General features: G+C 46.2%; 1 long non-coding RNA gene across 1 annotated transcript; it reads right to left on the bottom strand.

The window, feature by feature from the left end:
• Positions 1-201: 201 nt before the first annotated feature.
• On the bottom strand, positions 202-16490 carry LOC119876145. The gene is made up of 3 exons (XR_005357260.1): positions 16175-16490; positions 15603-15749; positions 202-715 (listed from the first exon to the last, which is right to left on the bottom strand). It is a non-coding gene; the product is annotated as an uncharacterized LOC119876145 (long non-coding RNA).
• Between the last annotated feature and the right edge of the window lie 1464 nt (positions 16491-17954).

The raw sequence follows: 17954 nt of genomic DNA, 5'->3' as shown, positions 1-17954 counted from the left end.
GAAATCTGTCGTTAGCATCTACATCTTTAGCCACTATGCTTTACCCTCTCTAGGCAAGCCAAAGATGTTGCAACTTATATATTTGTGTTTCTGGAGAAATTCATATAGTTGCTCAAAAATAGTCTTCCTTTTCATCCTGTTTCCCATGGAGTTTGCTCCAAAGTATAATTCCCTTCAGGCCCATTTAATTTAGCATCAAGTATTTTATTGGTCAAACATTCATTTTATTAACGTTTCATCTTATGAAAGTTCAGTATAATTGCACTGGTTACATTTTCTCACAAAACCATTTTCACAGGGAAAAGAAAACACAGCTTAGTAGAATCGCCGTGCTCAAAATCAGGAGGTAAAAATTGAAAAGACAGTGTCGCTTACAAAATATTCTTCACCTTTTCCCCTGGAGAAGACACCATTGAAAGCTTCCAAATAGGATCCTCATCACCATTCAATGTAGAGGCTTAGGGGAATATCAAGGAGAGTTCACTGCACTGTCATTTCAAAGCTCTAATTACATGGTAACTGTGAAGTCAGAAGCACCTTTTCAAGATGTCAGAACTGGTTTGAGAATCACTCATTTAACCATCATCACAAAATTGAGGACCCAAGGTATTATGTTCTGTCCAGCGTCATTCAGCCCCTTAGCATCAGGTCTGAACATGGGTTTTTTGGGTTTCGCTCAAGTCGTCTCCCACGAGTCAGTTCAAGGGAAAAGAAGCTGAAAAAATAAAATAAGGCAAAGTTTGAACTTGATTTTATCTTCAACAAAGATAAAGTGATGAGGGAAAAAAAGGTAAAGTGATGGGATTGAGTCATAAAATGTTTCATTTACCAAAAGTCCATTAAAATAAGAGTAAGATGTCAAAGGAGCATGTGTGGGGAAGAGGACTAACAATGCCATCCTAAAGTCACATCAAAGAAATACCCAAGCACCAGGATCTATCACTGGTCGACTTCTAGAAGACTCTAATTTCCAGAAAGGACAACCTGTAATAGTTGGTGTAACCTTCAGATCTGCATTGGCAAATACACAAATGCTTCAAAAAGGCAGTGTAACTGTTCATTAAGAAGTTCTAGACAGCCTGTAATCCTAGCTCATAGGAAATTAATGTTCTCTTAAACAATTCCAGGTTTCTTGGTCCAAGCCAGAGGTCTGCAATGCTTGGAGAGAGATTACTGGTTTATTAAAAATTATATGGAAAGAAGGCAGGAGGCCAAGCCTGATTGTCCTCAAAGACAGTAAGCAGCTCCCATTGGCCCTGGCACCAAAATATCCAAGGTTTTTCGCACGCTCATGAGCAAAGTATAAAATGCATACAACAGATCATTGTATGTACACAGAGGAGCTGGCACTTAGCAGAAAGACATGGAAGCTCATGGTCAATACATGTAGTAGTGCCATTTATCAGAGGATGGCCTTGAAAAAGCTTGTCACCCAGGTGAGGCACCCGACTCCATCAGAACACAGTGTTGTGGACAGAGACATGAATCTAGCCCTGCTTTGGTACTTACCCATTGTGTTATCTTGGGTTTTTCACTTCCCCATTCGAGCCTCCATTTCTTTACCTTACGATGGGCATAATGATGTGGGCATCATAGAGGTGTTAGAGTCTGTAATGTCTGTAAATGTTAAAGTCTTTACCATCCTTGATTGCTATTATTCCTAGTAGTCTTACTATTATTATTACCTGTTATTCCTAGTGGTATTGGTATTATTCTTACCTAATCTCTAACTCCAGTCACACAAAAATGTTCACATTACAAGGACAAGAGATGTGGTGCATAGCTTTGGTGGAATTAGTGTTTGGGAATGCTATAAATGGCAGAGTTTGGGTCTGATAAAGTAGGAAATAGGAAATCATTGAAGGCTTTTCACCAATGGAATAGCATGTTAAGTCAGCATTTAATAAAGGCTAATGCCAAATGGCCAAGAATATGAGAAAGACCAAATTTGGTGGGTTAGTTCAGAGATGATCATAGCACTACAGGTAAAAGGGGAAGAGAATGGGAAGCAATCACCAAATGTCTAAGGAATCCTCGTGGATGAAATGCAGAGATACAAATGGGGGGAGGGGGGGTAAAGTAACTTTGATAAAATAGACTATGGGAGAAAGAGTACATCCATGAAACAAGAACAGGCTGCTATATAAAAGGTATAGGCAGGAAACCAAAACAATAAAAATAATAATAAAATAAAAGGGGAGAACTAGCCATAGAACTAAAAAATATAACAGTAGAAATGTTGAAATTAAAGATTTTGAAGATAAATTTGAGAAAATCTGGGAATCCCTGGGTGGCTCAGTGGTTTAGTGCCTGCCTTTGGCCCAAGGTGTGATCCTAGAGTCCTGGGATCGAGTCCCATGTCGGGCTCCCTGCATGGAGCCTGCTTCTCCCTCTGCCTGTGTCTCTGCCTCTCTGTGTGTCTCTCATGAATAAATAAATAAAATCTTTTAAAATTTTTTGGAAAATCTCCCAAAACAGAGAGGAAAATGGCAAAGAAATAAATGGGAGGAAAGGGAAAGAAACATAAGAAAATTAGAGCCCTGCCCAGGAAGTTCAATCTGTGAATAACATTATCAAAAAAGAGAAAAAAAAATAGTAGATGGGGCACCTGGGTGGCTCAGTGGTTGAGTATCTGCTTTTGGCTCAGGGCATGATCCCAGGGTCCTGGAATTGAGTCCCGCATTGGGCTCCCCACAGGGAGCCTGCTTCTCCCTCTGCCTCTCTCTGTGTGTCTCTCATCAATAAATAAATAAAATCCTTAAAACGTAGTAGAAGAAACCTCCAAAAAAACCTTCAAGAATATTTTCCAGAACTAAGGCATTAGTTTTCAAACTGCAGAGGTCCCTCAAGGGTCCAGCACAATGGCCCCAAAGGGGTGCTCTACATGACACATGATTATGAAATTTCAGAACACTGTAGGGATCCCTGGGTGGTGCAGCGGTTTAGTGCCTGCCTTTGGCCCAGGGCGCGATCCTGGAGACCCGGGATCGAATCCCACGTCGGGCTCCCGGTGCATGGAGCCTGCTTCTCCCTCTGCCTATGTCTCTGCCTCTCTCTCTCTGTGTGTGTGACTATCATAAATAAGTAAATAAATAAATAAATACATACATACATACATAAATAAATAAATACATAAATAAATAGAAATTTCAAAACACTGTAGATAAAGGGAATATGACACAATCTTCTAGACAGAAGAAAAGCATATCCCACACAAAGGACCAAGAGTCATGACAGTGCCAAGAGTCCCATCATAGCAACCCCACATAAGGAAAGCACTGGTGTGATGCCATGATAACTCTGAAGGAAAGTAACCTTTAACCTAGAATTCTATACTGAGCCCAATTCTCTAGCCAGTGTCAGAATATCTTCAGACATGCAAATTCTTTGAATTTATTTCCCATAGGCTCCTTGGTGGCTGTTGGTTAAGCATCCAACTCTTGATTTTGGCTCAGGTCATGCATGATCTCAGGGGCGTGAGATTGAGCCCCTCGTTGGGCTCTGTGCTCAGAGAGGAGTCTACTTGAGATTCTCTCTCCCTCTGCCTTCCCCCTTGTGCATACTCTGTCTCTCAAAAAAAATTTCCCATATGCTTTTTCTCAGAAAGCTACTAGAACGTTTATGTTTTTTAAAAAAATAATAAACCAATTAAGGAAAAGATGTGGCATATAGGGAAATGGAATCCATGACAAAAGAGAGGCCATGGGATCCCCAGGATGATGATGAAGAGAGACTCCAGAGTATAACTCCACATTGAGCCTAGACAGGCTCAAGTCAGAAATCTCCAGGAGAGACTTCTAAAGGAATAAAGTGTTCAGAATATTCAATATGTCTGAATACACTTACACAGTCATGATAAGGTTGAAGCAAACATACACCTAAGAAAATTAAGATTAAAATGCACTGGCAAGATGAAAGAATTCAAAGTTTGAGAGGAAAGAAAGGGGCAGGAAAGGAGAATGAAGAAAAATCAGTCCAATCTTCCACAGAGGGAAGGTGAAACAGAAAAGCTAAGAAATAGCAACAGAAACACATCAGTCCATGAAATGAAGGTAATTACAAAACCAAAATGGGCAAAAGAGTTGAAAGTTGCAACCTATAGGAAAGAGAAGGTAGGACAGATGGGTCACTGCTGTTGCCATGGCAAGCACTGGAAAATCCTTTGACCCTTTCAGTTGGATACATGGACATTTTTAGAAAAGAAGGAAGAAATAGGTTACATGTTGCAAACTTGGAGAAATCAAACAAATCTCATCCTCAGCTCAGGATCAGGAAGATGGCTCTTGTTGTCCTGGCAAAGGGCCCTTAGGGAGATAATATCACAAATCTGAAAACTCCTCCCAGCCCCACATGAATTCGCTAGGTGATTCAGGGAAAGTCCCATGAATTTCTCTTTGCTTCTGCTCCCTTCTTGGAGCAAGGCACTAATTGAACTAGAATCACAGAGGTCCCGTCTAGAATCTACATTCTGTGCCCAACACTGTTGGATTAAGAGACTATTCCTTTGCCAGGTGAGGTCAGGGGAAAGTCACCCAAAGTCGAATGGCAGTGATACAGAGGACAGACAGCTCATTAGGCCCTGTGGCTCATTCCCTTCTCTGGGAGCCCAGCCAGGTTAGCAGACCTGCCTTTTTTCTGAGGGATGGAAAGGCAGATGGCCATAAGATCAAGAATCCCCTCTCCAATGAGGCTGACTGCTGCCTGGAGGTCTCCTGCTCTCTCCTTCTTGGTCTGTGCAGAATCCCTAGGGCAGGGTCGCTCTTCAGAAGCCCTTTCCATGAGGCGTCCAGTCTAGGTGGTGTGCTGGTTGCTCAGTCAGTGATCCTGCACATTGCTACTTCTCTGCTTGAAGTTTTCCTCAATGAGTCCAGTGTTGACTGTGCTGGAGGTACATGGTGTTAGTGCTTGTGTTCCACAGGCCTCTGCCCGACAGACACACCCGGTGGGTCTGAAGACCCTCATCAAGCAAAGCGAGTGCTCCTAACACAACAGCCAGCTCAGAAAAATCTGCTCTTGGAGGCTGAGATCCTCTCAGTTCAGTGTAATAAAAACAGGCTGGAACTCTTTGTGACAAATCAAAACAAAACACCATGCTTTGGCTGTGGGTTATTTATTGAGAATCACAACATTTTAAGAGCAGAGGAGTACATAAGTGCCTGTGGCCTTTGGACAATCCTCCAAGAATTTATATTCGAGACAATCACACTGCCATGCAGGAAGGAAGCCATGAGCGAGAACTGTTTAGCAAAGCACCCGTTTTTCTAAACAGGGAACCAGAAGAGACTTTGGCTTGTTATAAATTATGAACCCACATCATATTCTCTGGAAGAAATAAAAAAACTTTCACTGAGTGAAGAAATCCTGTGTCTACTTGAGTCTTCTGGAAGCAGTATTGGCCTTCTGCATGTGGCAAAAGTGGCCCCCATCCCAGAATACTACCCCCGCCTGCCCCCACCTTACTCTTTCAAAATATCTCTGTACAATCCAATAAAATAAATGAAAACTAAAGAAGACTGAGTTTAATATTCAGGGGATATAATTCAAGCGTAGCCAATTGGACAACTTCCCTGTTAATCAAAAGAATAACAAAGTTTTTCTCCTTCTTTTCTTTGCAGAACATTAAGTTAATACCCTATTTAGGAAGGCCACATGGATGTGTGGAAGGAGAATGGGATGGAGAATCGAAGCCTGGCTTGCCTTGGACTCATCTCCCAGGAAAAGGCTCAAGACCAGATCCTCCTCACCCTGATTGGATGTTGAGAGCCTTCTTAAGAATTCAGATTCCAGGCCACCAGTGTGGCTCAGCAGTTGAGTGCCTGCCTTTGGCTCAGGGTGTGATCCTGGGGTCTAGATGAGTCTTGCATTGGGCTCCCTGCAGGGAGCCTGCTTCTCCCTCTGCCTCTGTGCCTCTCATAAATAAATAAATAATATAAAATAAAAAAAGAATTCAGATTCCCAGTCCCTCTGAATCTCAGCCTCCTGATATAAATCCCCATTTTCTCTGTCGCATACCGAGCTCCAGGATCTCTCTTCTGGCTAGCTGCTCACCTCTCTCCTCTCCCCACTAAGTGATTAGGGCTCCTGGAAAACAAAACCCAGTGACTCAAAACTTTTCAAGGTGATGGCTCACTATCTTGATTGTAGTGATGGTTTCACAGGCGTGCACTTTAAATACATGCTATTTATCATGTGTCAGTTACAGTTCAACAAAGTTGTTTTAGAAAGGAGTTAATCAGGTCATCTGAGTACAACCTCTGCCTTTGCGCCTGGAGCACAACCGTCTCCAAAGGCAACAAAAGGCAAACACATACACATGTTAGGGTATGTAGGCCAAGCTGATATAGTCCAAAGGTCCTAAAACACAGCAGCTCAGATAAGACAAAAAGTTCTTCCTTTGTCTCATGACAGCCCAGAACATAGCAGGAGACCAGCAGGGACTAGGTCTTTGCTCCACAAAGTCACTCAGGGACCAACTTTCCTTCCACCTCATTGTTCTACACCCACATAATGCAAGCTGATCATCTGTGGTGATTGATGACCACATTCCAGGCTGCAAGAAGGGGGAAAAGAGAAACAGGAATACAAGCAATGTCCTCCTAGGGCAGGGCTGCAGAAGGTGGCACACAGGCATCCACTCACACTCCAGTGGTGGGAATATGGTCACGTGGCCACACCCACCTGCAAGGGAGGCTGGGAAATGTAGTCCCTGGCTATTGAACTGAGGGAGGAGGTTTCTTTTGTTCAAAGGAGGGAGAACAGTTAGCCATTTATGTCCTAGTTTTTTGGAACATGGAGAAAAACGTATGGGGAGAACAAAACACAAGTCCCAATAGGTTGTATCGCCACACAGAGTAGATCCTCAAGAGCTACAATTTCCTTTATTATAGTAAGTGGAGCTCTGGAGGCTGGAAATCCAAGATCAAGGTGTGGCAAGGGTGGCTCTTTCTGAAGACTCTGAGGGAAAATCTGTACCATGTCCCTGTCCTAGCTTCTAGATGCATCAGGCATCCCTTGGCTTGTAGATGATGTTCTCTGTCTTCACATCATCTTCCTTCTGCATGTGTCTCTGACTCTTCATATGGATTTTTTTTTTTTAAATAAGGGCACCAGTCATGTTGGATCAGGGCCCCCTCCTGCTCCAGTACAACTTCACCTTGACGAATTTATATCAGCAGAGACCTTATTTCCAAGGAAGGGCACACTCCAAAGTACTAGAGGTTAGGACTTCAACTTACGAATTTGAGGGACACAATTCAACCCATAAAACATGAGAATAGAATTAAATTTGAAGTCCGGAGATTCCAGGTCACATCCCAGCCCTGCCATGGTCCGACTGTGTGATCGGAGACAATCTCACGAGGTCTGGTCTCATTGCTGTCATTTGTCAACAATGAAGTAACCACACCCGCCCCACAGGGCTCTGTGAGGGACAGATGAACGAAGTCTGCGAAAGCCCTGAGCTAACTCTAAGGGGCCAGAGTGGCTCTCGCTGGCTTGTCTTCCACTTTTCTCTGACTAAAAGGTCAGCTCCAGGGGAAGACAAAACTTCTCGCACCAGCCCGCCTCCTTCCCCCTCTTTCTTGAATTAAACCTTGTGGCAGATCCTCCAACTGCTCCAGTTGGAAGGGGCCTCTTAGAGAGAAACTCTACCGCGGGCAAAATACCTTCAATTCCCTTAAAGAAAAAAAAATCCCTTTTGGTCCACAGATGGGTAATTGTATTCACTATTTCCAAATGTCAAAATGCCAGCCTGGGCCAGCTTTCCACTGAGATCAAACAGGCTCCCTGGGCCTCCCTTCTACTGATGTGGGTGTGCGTTTAGCCACGGTGTAAAAAGCTGATTTCTGAGCAGAGTGAGCTGGGCAGACTGTGCCGTTTGCACAGAGATAGGGCGTCAACCCTCCTCCTGCAGCAGACACCAAGGAATCATGCCATTCCAGGGGCCACTCTTCAAGCTCCCCAAAACACACAGCCTATCTTGTCCAACACTAAGAAACAAAAAACAGGAACACCAAAAAAAAAAAAAAGCGAGAAGCTCTCTTAGCTAAGGCTGCTTGTGGCAATCAGATTGCAACATAGAAATGTATCGAATCAGCACCTTGTTCATCTTAACCTTACACAGTGTTACAGATAAATTATTATCTCAATTACAAAATGAACTGGAACATCTCCCAAAGATAATAAGCCAGGCAAGGCTTTCTGGTCTAGGTTTTTAATTTTGTGATTAAAGGCCAAACTAAGCCTTATCATGAATTGATATTTGTTGGTGCTCTTAGAAATTGAGTTAGTGACCCAGCATTGACAAGTGTAGAGGCAGGTGTGCCCTGGTGCACTTCCCTGGAGCATGTGGAAATTGAAATTCCCTCTTCCCATAGCAATCTGGGAATGGGCCACCAAAGCTAAACAGTGAATTTATCCTAAGAAAGAATCGGACAAGTTTACAAAGTCAAAGATGGTCCTTGCAGCATTATTTGCAATAGCAAAGAATGCAAACAACTTAAATACTCAGTGATCACCTGCATCCTGCCCTCCTGGACCACTCAGAGTCTCATCTCCACTGCTAGCTCATCTGGGAAGCCTCCTACGTCCCCCAGGACTCCTCACCTGGCCTCACCACACCTCTTGCACACCTCTGCTATAGCAACTGCTTGCACTGTGGTCCTTTGTTTGGCATGTTTTTCTCTTTCTCTTTTTAAGTAATCTCTCTGCCCAACATGGGGCTCGAACTCACGACCGGGAGATCAAGAGTCTCATGTTCTATAGACTGAGACAGCCGGGGGCCCTGGAATGTTTCTCTTTTAATGATGCCAAAGCTCAGCAAATCACAGTAGGCCAGCCCAGCACCTGTTTTTGTAAATAATATGTGTGGGGACACAGCCACCCAGTTGTTTACATATTGTCTCTGGTAGCTTTTGCAAAGAAGACCAGATGACCCCAAAACCTAAAATATTTACTCTGTCCCTTTATTTACTTTCTGCCCCAGAAAGAGCTTGCGAACTCCTGAACTATGCTATGAGCCCTTTGAAGAATGAGAACATCTTATTTATTTCCGTATCCTGTAAAGCCTGTGCAGTGCAGGTACTCTGTAGGTGTGGCATACATGTTTGCTGAGTCAATCAATGAACCCGAACTGCCAAACAGGCAGTGGTTCTCACAAGTGTATGTGCATCATATCTACCCTGGGCATTTGTTAAAATGTATGTTCCCCGCCAAATTTCTACTAATCTGATTTGATCAATGTGGGAATGAAACTAGGGAATACACATTTATTCATTACACATTCCCGAGGTGACTCTGATTCAAAAAAACTTTAAACTAGCCCTGTCAAAAGACGCTGATGGTAATCAGGCAGGTTTCTTGCAACATGGTAGACTAGATAACCTGAACCGTCTGCTACTTGCTGGAAAGAAGCCTACAGAACTTCCCTGAAATGCAGAGCCAATTCATAAAAACCAATAAGGGAAATGTCCAGGGCACACACACACACAAACAAAAAGGCAGGAACTGACAACCAGAGCAATTGCACAGGTGCCCCGTGGCCACCCTGAGTGGACGAGGTGCAGAGTCTGGGCAATTAGAGTCTTGGGTGTTAGTAGGTAGCTGGGTCAGGAGAAAGGTTAGCCCCATGGGTGACAGCAAATGAGAATTGAAGGCCCCACCAGAAAGCAAGGACCCTTGACAGACTAAACTCCAGTGAAGGATCAGAAAAGCCCTCCCACCAGCACAGAGGAGCTGACTGACCTGCTGGTCTCTCTCATATCATCCTTTAAGAACTCATGCCCGTAGCTTGTCTGCACTCATACTCACTGCTAGCAGTTATGCTCCCCACGAGCTTGGAAAACCTGAAGTGGGCAAATTAACCAAAAAGGCCAGGCTAGCTATGATTATGAGTCGGTATTTGTTGGTTGTTTTAGAAATTAAGTTGGTAGCCTAGTGTTAGTGGGGGTGGGTGTCTGGGGAACCTGGAAGCATCACACAAAGAATCCGCTTGGAAGGCATCCCTCAAGCCTGGTTGCAAATCTTGTCCACTGAAAATGAGCTCACTCTCCACAATTACAAACCCACGAAAGTCACTCAGCAGACACAACCAAGTGCAAATAATAGGAGCACCAAATTCTGCTGTTTTTCATCACCTTCCCCACCCCACCAGTTCCCAACCCCCATCCCCTGCTGCTTTGACCCCGTCCTCACTGCAATATGTTGCCAACCCTGGCAATCAGGGTGAGCTTGTTAAAACATAATCTGATCATGTCTTTCCTCTGCTCAAAATCCTCCAGAGCTTCTTTCTCCATTTCATGCCAAATTAAAAGATGAGGCTTAACATTTCTAGTCCTTGCTGCTGTTTTTTGTTTTGTTTTGTTTTGTTTTGTTTTGGTATTTTTTTATTCATGAGAGACACAGAGAGAGAGAGAGGCAGAGGGAGAAGCAGGCTCCATGCAGAGAGCCCAATGTGGGACTCGATCCCAGGACTCCAGGATCACGCCCCGGCGGACAGCAGGCACTAAACCCCTGAGTCACCCAGGATTCCCCCGCCCTTGCTACCTTTTAGACTTCTGCTCCTCCCCCTCACTCCGGGCCCAAAGGCATTGTGAGTTCCTCAAACACACCCCCTAAATACTATGTATTTTACTTCTTCAACTTGTCTGTTGTATCTCTTCCTTGCTATACCGTAAGCATTAGACAGAGGTTTGTCTGTTTGGTTCCTATGTTCCTGGTGCCTAAAATAGTGCCTGGCCCATACTAGTTACTCAGTATGTTTTGAATGAATGAATGAATACAATAGAAAAAACTGTTGAATTTTAATAAAAGGAGTAATTTGATCATATTAATGTTTAGAAAAATCATTCTTCACATGAAAACCATGATTATCATTCCCCACCTATCATCCATGTGTATTGATTTAGAGGCCATGGTTTCTTCCCCTTGTGAGGTCAAGGGAAAGGGAACCATTGTTATCACTACTTTGTAGATGAGTAGACTGAGGTCTGGAGACCTTATTGTCTTTCCCAGCTTCACACAACCAGCAGCCCCCACTGGACCCAGGCTTCAAGATACCTCAGTCGCCTTTCTTACCTGCCAGTCTTTTCCTAGTTTCAAGTTCCGGTGTGAAATCTCTCTTGACACATGAGGGATTTTAGAGCTAAAAACCCAAAATCAAGAGTTCCTTAAAGAATAGTCCCAGAGATGAAATGTCATTTAATAAGGGGGTCTCATGGCAGGATTATTTGTGTAGACATTTGATCCAGGAAGGGTATGAAGTGGCTCTAAGTTATTAGTCAGAGGGAGAAGAGTTTCAACTGACTGCGCCAGTCAGGTGCCTCTACCCATCCATGCTAATGTGGTTCAGTTGAGGTAGAAAGTCCACCAGACAGGATCAAGAAATCCTAGACTCCAGCCCCACCTCACCCCTAACCTCACCCCCCATTCGCTGACCATTCTGGGCATGTTTCCTCATCAACAAAGAAGCAGAAGTTCAGACTGAAGAGACACTGTGTCCACTCCAGCTCCACAATCCTATATGTAAGGAGTTGATGGTTGAGCTTGAGAGACCCAAGGGCTGGCTCACTTTATCTAGTGGACACTCTTCTGACCATATCCGTCTCTGTAGCATGAACCCAAACACAGCTCTTGGCCTCCTTGGTGATCCTGGTAACTCCCAGAAGCCAAAGCCTGCTGTCACTGGAAGATGTGCTAAGTTAATACCTTAGGAATGACTTGCCATTTACTGGCCTAGCATAAAGGGCCTGCTTAAAGCTCAATGTCTAAGGTCTGAGTTTGAATCTTGGCTCTACTTCTCACTGGCTGGGCAACCTTCCACAGGTCAGCCTTCTACCTCTACTCTCTCATCTGCAGTCACAACCAGGTAGTGGCACAAAGGGGGCTCAGTGAGACCAGCACCAAAAAGCACCAGGGACCCAGAGAGGGCAAAGTCTCTCTATGAAACGAGCATCATTGAGATTATCTAGGGACTCACAGGGTCTTCAAAGAGAAAGACCTTCACTGGCTCACCCTCTGTTGTGTCCTTGCTCACAGTCTTTGCCACCTGGCCAGAGCCCACCAGGACCACAACACATCTGTGCTTTTGGCACAAGGTATCACAACACAGACTGCAGAGAAATGAAAGGACAATTTGCAAACACCCACATCCAAAGTCCCAAGGGGATTTTGCCAGCCACACCGATCAGAATAAACAGTTTTGGGTTTTATTGGGGAAATGTGGTTTATAAACAGAGACCTATCCTGAGAATGCTTCCTAAGGTCTGTCATGCAGCACAAAGGCCCTGCCCACCTGCCCTGCTCTCCCTCAGCCCCTGCTCCCTGTCACCCATCTCTTGGGGCCTGGCACAGTCTGACCACCCTCTGCTGGGTACCTCTACCCTGTCAGGGCCAAACTCCCCTCAACATCCAGGTCGGTCTCTGCTTAAATATGACTTTCTTGGGGTACCTGGGTGGCTCAGTTAAGCATCCACCTCTTGATCTCAGCTCAGCTCTTGATCTCAGGGTCATGAATTCCATCCCCATATTGGGCTCCATACTAGGCATAGAGCCTACTTTTAAAAAAAACAACTGACCTTCTTAAGGAAGCCCTCCCCCAGAGGATTTCCTCATAAGGCAAGTTCCTCAGGTTTGCTTTCTCAGTCCCCTAATAGTACTTATCATACTGGCAACTACTAAATAATTAGTGTAATTTATTTTTTTAAGATTTATTTATTCATTTGAAGGGGGAGGGTCAGAAGGAGAGGGAGAGGGAGAGTTTCAAGTAGACTCCCCACTGAGTGTGGAGTGTGACTTGGGGCTTGCTCTCACGACCCTGAGATCATGACCAGAGCCAAAACCAAGAGTTGGACACTTATCTGACTATACCAGTCAGGCACTCCCTAAATTATTAGTTTATTTTAGTTTCTGTCTTTCCAACTCACTGCTCAGCTGCCAGGCCTGGCATCTAGCAAGTTCCAAACTCTTGAATGAATGAATGAACAAATGAATGAGTGAGAAAGAGGGGAACCAACATTTTCTGAGCTCCTACTATGTGCCATCCTCTCATCTCCTGCTTCTTACTCTTGGGGGTGGGGTTGCAGATGAGAAAGCATAGACAGGAAAACTGCACAGGGTCTCCTGAACGAAGGAGTGGGGGCCACAGCCCCAAACCCAAGGCTCCTCTGTGACCTCTTGCTGCTCCATCCCCTGGGGTCCCAGCAGAGCCCCTGAAGTCTCTAGGGTCACCCTGAAGGGGGTCCCCACATGGCAGCCAAAGGATAAACTCTGGTGGGAATAAAGTTGTTGGCACATGGGGACATTTATGGAACATGAGTTCCCTTTCTGTCTTGACTCTGTGTGGCTTAAGTGTTCAACACACTTACCAGTGTCTTGGAGGTTGTGGGGTGCAGGGTGGGGAACCTCATTCCGCTTCGCCAGACCTGGAGTGAGGCTGGAGGAGGCCAATAGGGGCAAGGCATGTCTGGCCAGGCCTGAGCACAGAGGTGATTTGCGGGGCTCTCATGCGAGCAGACAGGGCTTAGGCATGTGAGGGCCCCCGCCTGGTGCAGGGAATTTGATGGAGTTACTAGGCTTCAGTATGAGCACAATGGCGTCCCGGGAAGCCAGCTGAAGGGAAAACAAGATTACACAAATCCTGCCGGCTCATGGACTCATCGGGTTAATGAGGCTTGATGCCTGCCACTCTGCAGTAAAAGAAATTAACTGTGGTCCCAGTGCCCACCTCACATGACAGGAGATGGAGCCTCAGACTGCACATTTGTGGACCAGCTCTTAACACACTGGCCTTGACTGTGGCCTTGAGGGGGAGCCCTCCTCCTTCCTTCTGTCCATCCCTCCATCAAATACTGAGCAGTTAGTCCTCTCCTTAAAATTGACCTAGGACCTGTCTGGCCTTGACAGGTAGTATATGATAGGTAAACTGATAGTTGAGTGCTTTATGTGTCACTCACTTGTTTTACACCAGATAACACCCATACAGTCTTCAAGATGGGGACTATTATTCCTTTTCATAGAAGAGGGCAGGAGGGTGCAGAGCCAGGATCTGAACCCAGTGTGAGGCTCTCTGTGCAGGGCCCAGGAGGGCAGAGGCCAGCTCTGTGAGAAGGCACTTGGACAGATATCGCAGAGGAGGCTCTGGGATAGCTCTTCACCTCTCTGAGCTTCAGTCGTCTGCCCAGTTAACAAGTATATGAAGCCCTGCCTCACAAGAGTGAATAAGGATGAGAAGTGGAAATGCATGTGGGATAGGGACCCCAGCACATGACAAAGAGCAGAGCAGAAGAATGGTGTGAACCCACAGCCATTGTCTGAGGGCCCAGGAAGGCAGAAAGGACCACAAGGTCAAGTTACAGTGAGACTAGTGACTCTGAGAATCAGATAGCCCTGGGATTGGAAATCTGGCCCACTGACCAACTGTGGGAAGTTGGACCCAACTATAAACTTCTCAATAGTAGGGCCATGGCTATAGGCCCCTTCATCTGTTTAGTAATGCCCAGCCAGGGCCTGCATATAGGATGTTGGATGGAGGGTGGATGGATGAGTGGATAGATGACAGATGGATAGTGGATGGGTGGGTGGATGGATGATGGATGAATGAATGAGTGGGTGAATGGATTAATGGATGCACACATGCATGAGTGGGTAGATGGATGGGTGGATGAATGGATATGTGGATGGATGGATGATGGCTGGATGCACAGGTGGTTGGATGCTGGATGGATGGGTGGATGGACAGATGATGGATGAATGGATAGATGAATGATGGATGGTTGATGGGTGAATGAATGGATGGATGGATGGATGGAGAGATGACGGATGGATGGACGGATGGATGACAAATGGATGGATGATGGCTGGATGGACAGGTGGATCAATGGATGCTGGATGAAAGGGGAGTGGGCAGATGGGAAGCATGGACACAGGATAGATAGATAGGATTGGGTGGATGGGAGATGTCTGGGTCGGTTCTTACATAGACATGGATAGAAGGATAGGTGGGTGGATGAAAGGGTGGATGGACAGAATTTCAGAACTAAGAGGGACTGATCAGCTCAATGCACCTTTTCTTCTTCAAGTGAACAAAGCCCTGAAGTGAGGAGACGACTTGCTCAAGTTAATTAAGCCCTCAGTGTTTCCATCCTGCTCCTCCTCTCTTCAAGTTTCCTGGGGTTGTTTATCACTGACTTAACTTGTAGCAGAGAATGTGGATCATACCACCCATGGTCCCTGGCCTGTGCCATCATGGTCCTGTCTTGTTTAGCCTTCGTGGGTATATTCTCACCAACTCTGAAGGCCACACTCTCCCATCTCCTCTGGGACAGCCACCCCACCTGGGGGACCAGGAAGCCAGTTCCAGGTTTAATACTGCTATGGGCAAGAATAATCATCATTATTATCAGTATTGAGCCTCTACTTGATGTCACGGATAACTGAAACTTCATGGAGATGACAAATAACAATGATGACAATGTCTGTAATGGCCACAGCTAACATTTACCTAGGACTTAGGTGGCTCAGACATTGTGTTTAGCATCAACTCAGTGGGGTGACCATCATTCTTTTACAGATGAGGAAACTGAGGCAACAATGGCTAAGTAACTTACCTAATGCCATGCAGCTTGAAATTCCAGAAACTTGGATTGGAACCCTTCCGACGGCAGGCTTGTACACCTCGCCTTTCTCACACTGGCTCCCACTGGCTCCCAGATTCCACAGACAAATAAAGCCCCTGATCACAGTCAGCTGCACCTCTGTGGGAGATTTCACAGCATTTTCTACTCAACTCCTCATGAATCCTCACAAAGGTGGGAGAGTGGGTGCAAGTGAGTCCTGCCCTCCCCTGGACCCTAAAGCTCTCTCACACCCCTTGGTCCTGGAGGACTTGAAGTCAGCAAGCTTGGGTTCTCCTCCCCCGAGTTCTTCAACTAACTACGCAACATAAGGAAAGACACTGAGTTTCTCCGAGCCTCCTAAATAACAGGTAAGGCTCACTCTGTCTTTTAAGGTTATGTTGCTGGGGAGAGAGCCAAATCCCAGGGCCAAGGTTTTTCAAAGTCACCCTGGGGGCTCGGGTGCCTTAACACCTAAGTGTCAAGGAAAGGCCATTTTAAAAGGAGCCACCTGCATAAAAAGGAGGAGAGTGGGGAAGCTTGAAGTCTGCTGGAAGATTCCTCACCTACAAAGCTTCTGCAGGCGCTGAGAGGAACTTTACAGGCAGCTCCGGATGCTGGGCGGCCCATCCTCCGGCCACAGAAGAGGAGGTGAAGCAGAGATGCAATCCCGCTGAGGCTCTTATTCAAACAGCAGAAGAAACTGTCTAAACATTGGCCCGGCTGCCAAGGCCGCCAGGGCCTCCTGCAAGCTTGTCATTCCAGGAGCTGCGAGGAGAGAGCCACCCAGCCCCACAATAGCAGGGAGCTCTGCCAGCCAGGGCACTTCAAAGACGCTGACGTGTCCTTGTCTGGGGGCCACTGTGACTCCTACAGCCTGCGCAGAACAGATGTTGCACCCTGAAAGAGCCGCTGGGGACAAGGAAGTGCACGCAGTGCAGCAGGAGCCGGGAACTGGGGGAAGCCCCCAGGCCAAGGTCAGGGTCCCACTGCAGGAAAATCAGTGAAGCAGCAGAACCCACCACCCTGGCCTGTCGGACTCAGAGCCGGTGAGCTCTTTCCTTAGCTCTGCTGTTTCTGCTGCTGGCTGCTCAGTGCCCCTCACTGCTCACCAGACGGGGCGGGTAGGTAGGTTACCACAGGCTGCTTGCACCAAAGGTGAGTCTAGCCTTTGAGACACCAGAGACAGCCCCTGGCGCAAATGACATCGGTGCCCCACCGGAGAACCTGGCAGCCCAGAGACCACTACAGACATTCTCAAAACACCACAAAGAACATCCATCTCTCCCTGCAGAGGCTCGACTGGCTTGGCATATGGGACAAGCCAGGAGCACTGGAAAGTGACATTCTAAGAGCCACCCTCAACCAATGAGGACAAAAGATGGAGGATAAATCCCCTGGGGCCCTGCCCGCAGTGGGGCAACTCTGGGGTGTCTTCAGCATGCTCTCAGAAGTGCTGGGGGACGGAGTCCTGGTTTCCCACAATGGGCTCCTTCCTGCTCACTTCATTCTCTGCATCACTTCCCTTTCTCTTCTGGTTTCACTGCCCTCCCCTGGGATCACCGCCCACATGAAATACTGGAATCAGGTCTTCATCTCAGGATCTGCTTTGGGGGAACCTGCACTTAGGAACAACCTTGTAAGTAAAGGATGCCATGCCAAAGGGGAACCCCAAGATACCCCTGTCCATAATGCCCATTTTCAGCTCGTCCTGTCCCTGGATTCCTCCTTGTTTTAATTATCTGAATACTCACCTGGTAATACTGCTGTCCAGTTCCAGCCTTGCCTGATAGTGGAGATTAGAGCTTGGGCTCATTTTCCAGCCTCCCTATGTCAAGTTCTCTGCCTGGAGTCACTCTGATGGATGCTGTTCTCTGGGCCCTGGATGCAGGTAACTCCTCCTCTGAGGCCACCCTTCTGGTGACAGAATCACCAGTGTGACTCATTCTCATTTATCTTGTGTACTGTCATGAATTTTCTACAGCACATCAGTCCCATGAATGAGGTAGGACCACAAAAGGAGAGTCAGTGATGACCCCATGTGTCTGGATTAGGCCAGTGGGTGGATGGTGATGTCATTCAACCAAAGATGGCCCCTAGAGTGAAGGGAAGGTTAAGTTTAAAGTGCCAGAAGATGGGACAGCTGGGTGACTCAGTGGTTGAGCACCTGCCTTTAGCTCAGGCCATGATCCTGGGGTTCTGGGATCGAGTCCTGCATCAGGATCCCAACAGGGAGCCTGCTTCTCCCACTGCCTATGTCTCTGCCTCTCTGTGTGTCTCTCATGACTAAATAAATAAAATCTTAAAAAAAAATAATAAAGTGCCAGAAGACAACCTAGAAGTGAT

The sequence above is a fragment of the Canis lupus genome, chromosome 3, assembly GCF_011100685.1.
Source record: "Canis lupus familiaris isolate Mischka breed German Shepherd chromosome 3, alternate assembly UU_Cfam_GSD_1.0, whole genome shotgun sequence".
In the NCBI taxonomy this organism is placed as follows: domain Eukaryota; kingdom Metazoa; phylum Chordata; class Mammalia; order Carnivora; family Canidae; genus Canis; species Canis lupus.
This window is presented reverse-complemented; position numbering and strand designations above follow the sequence as displayed.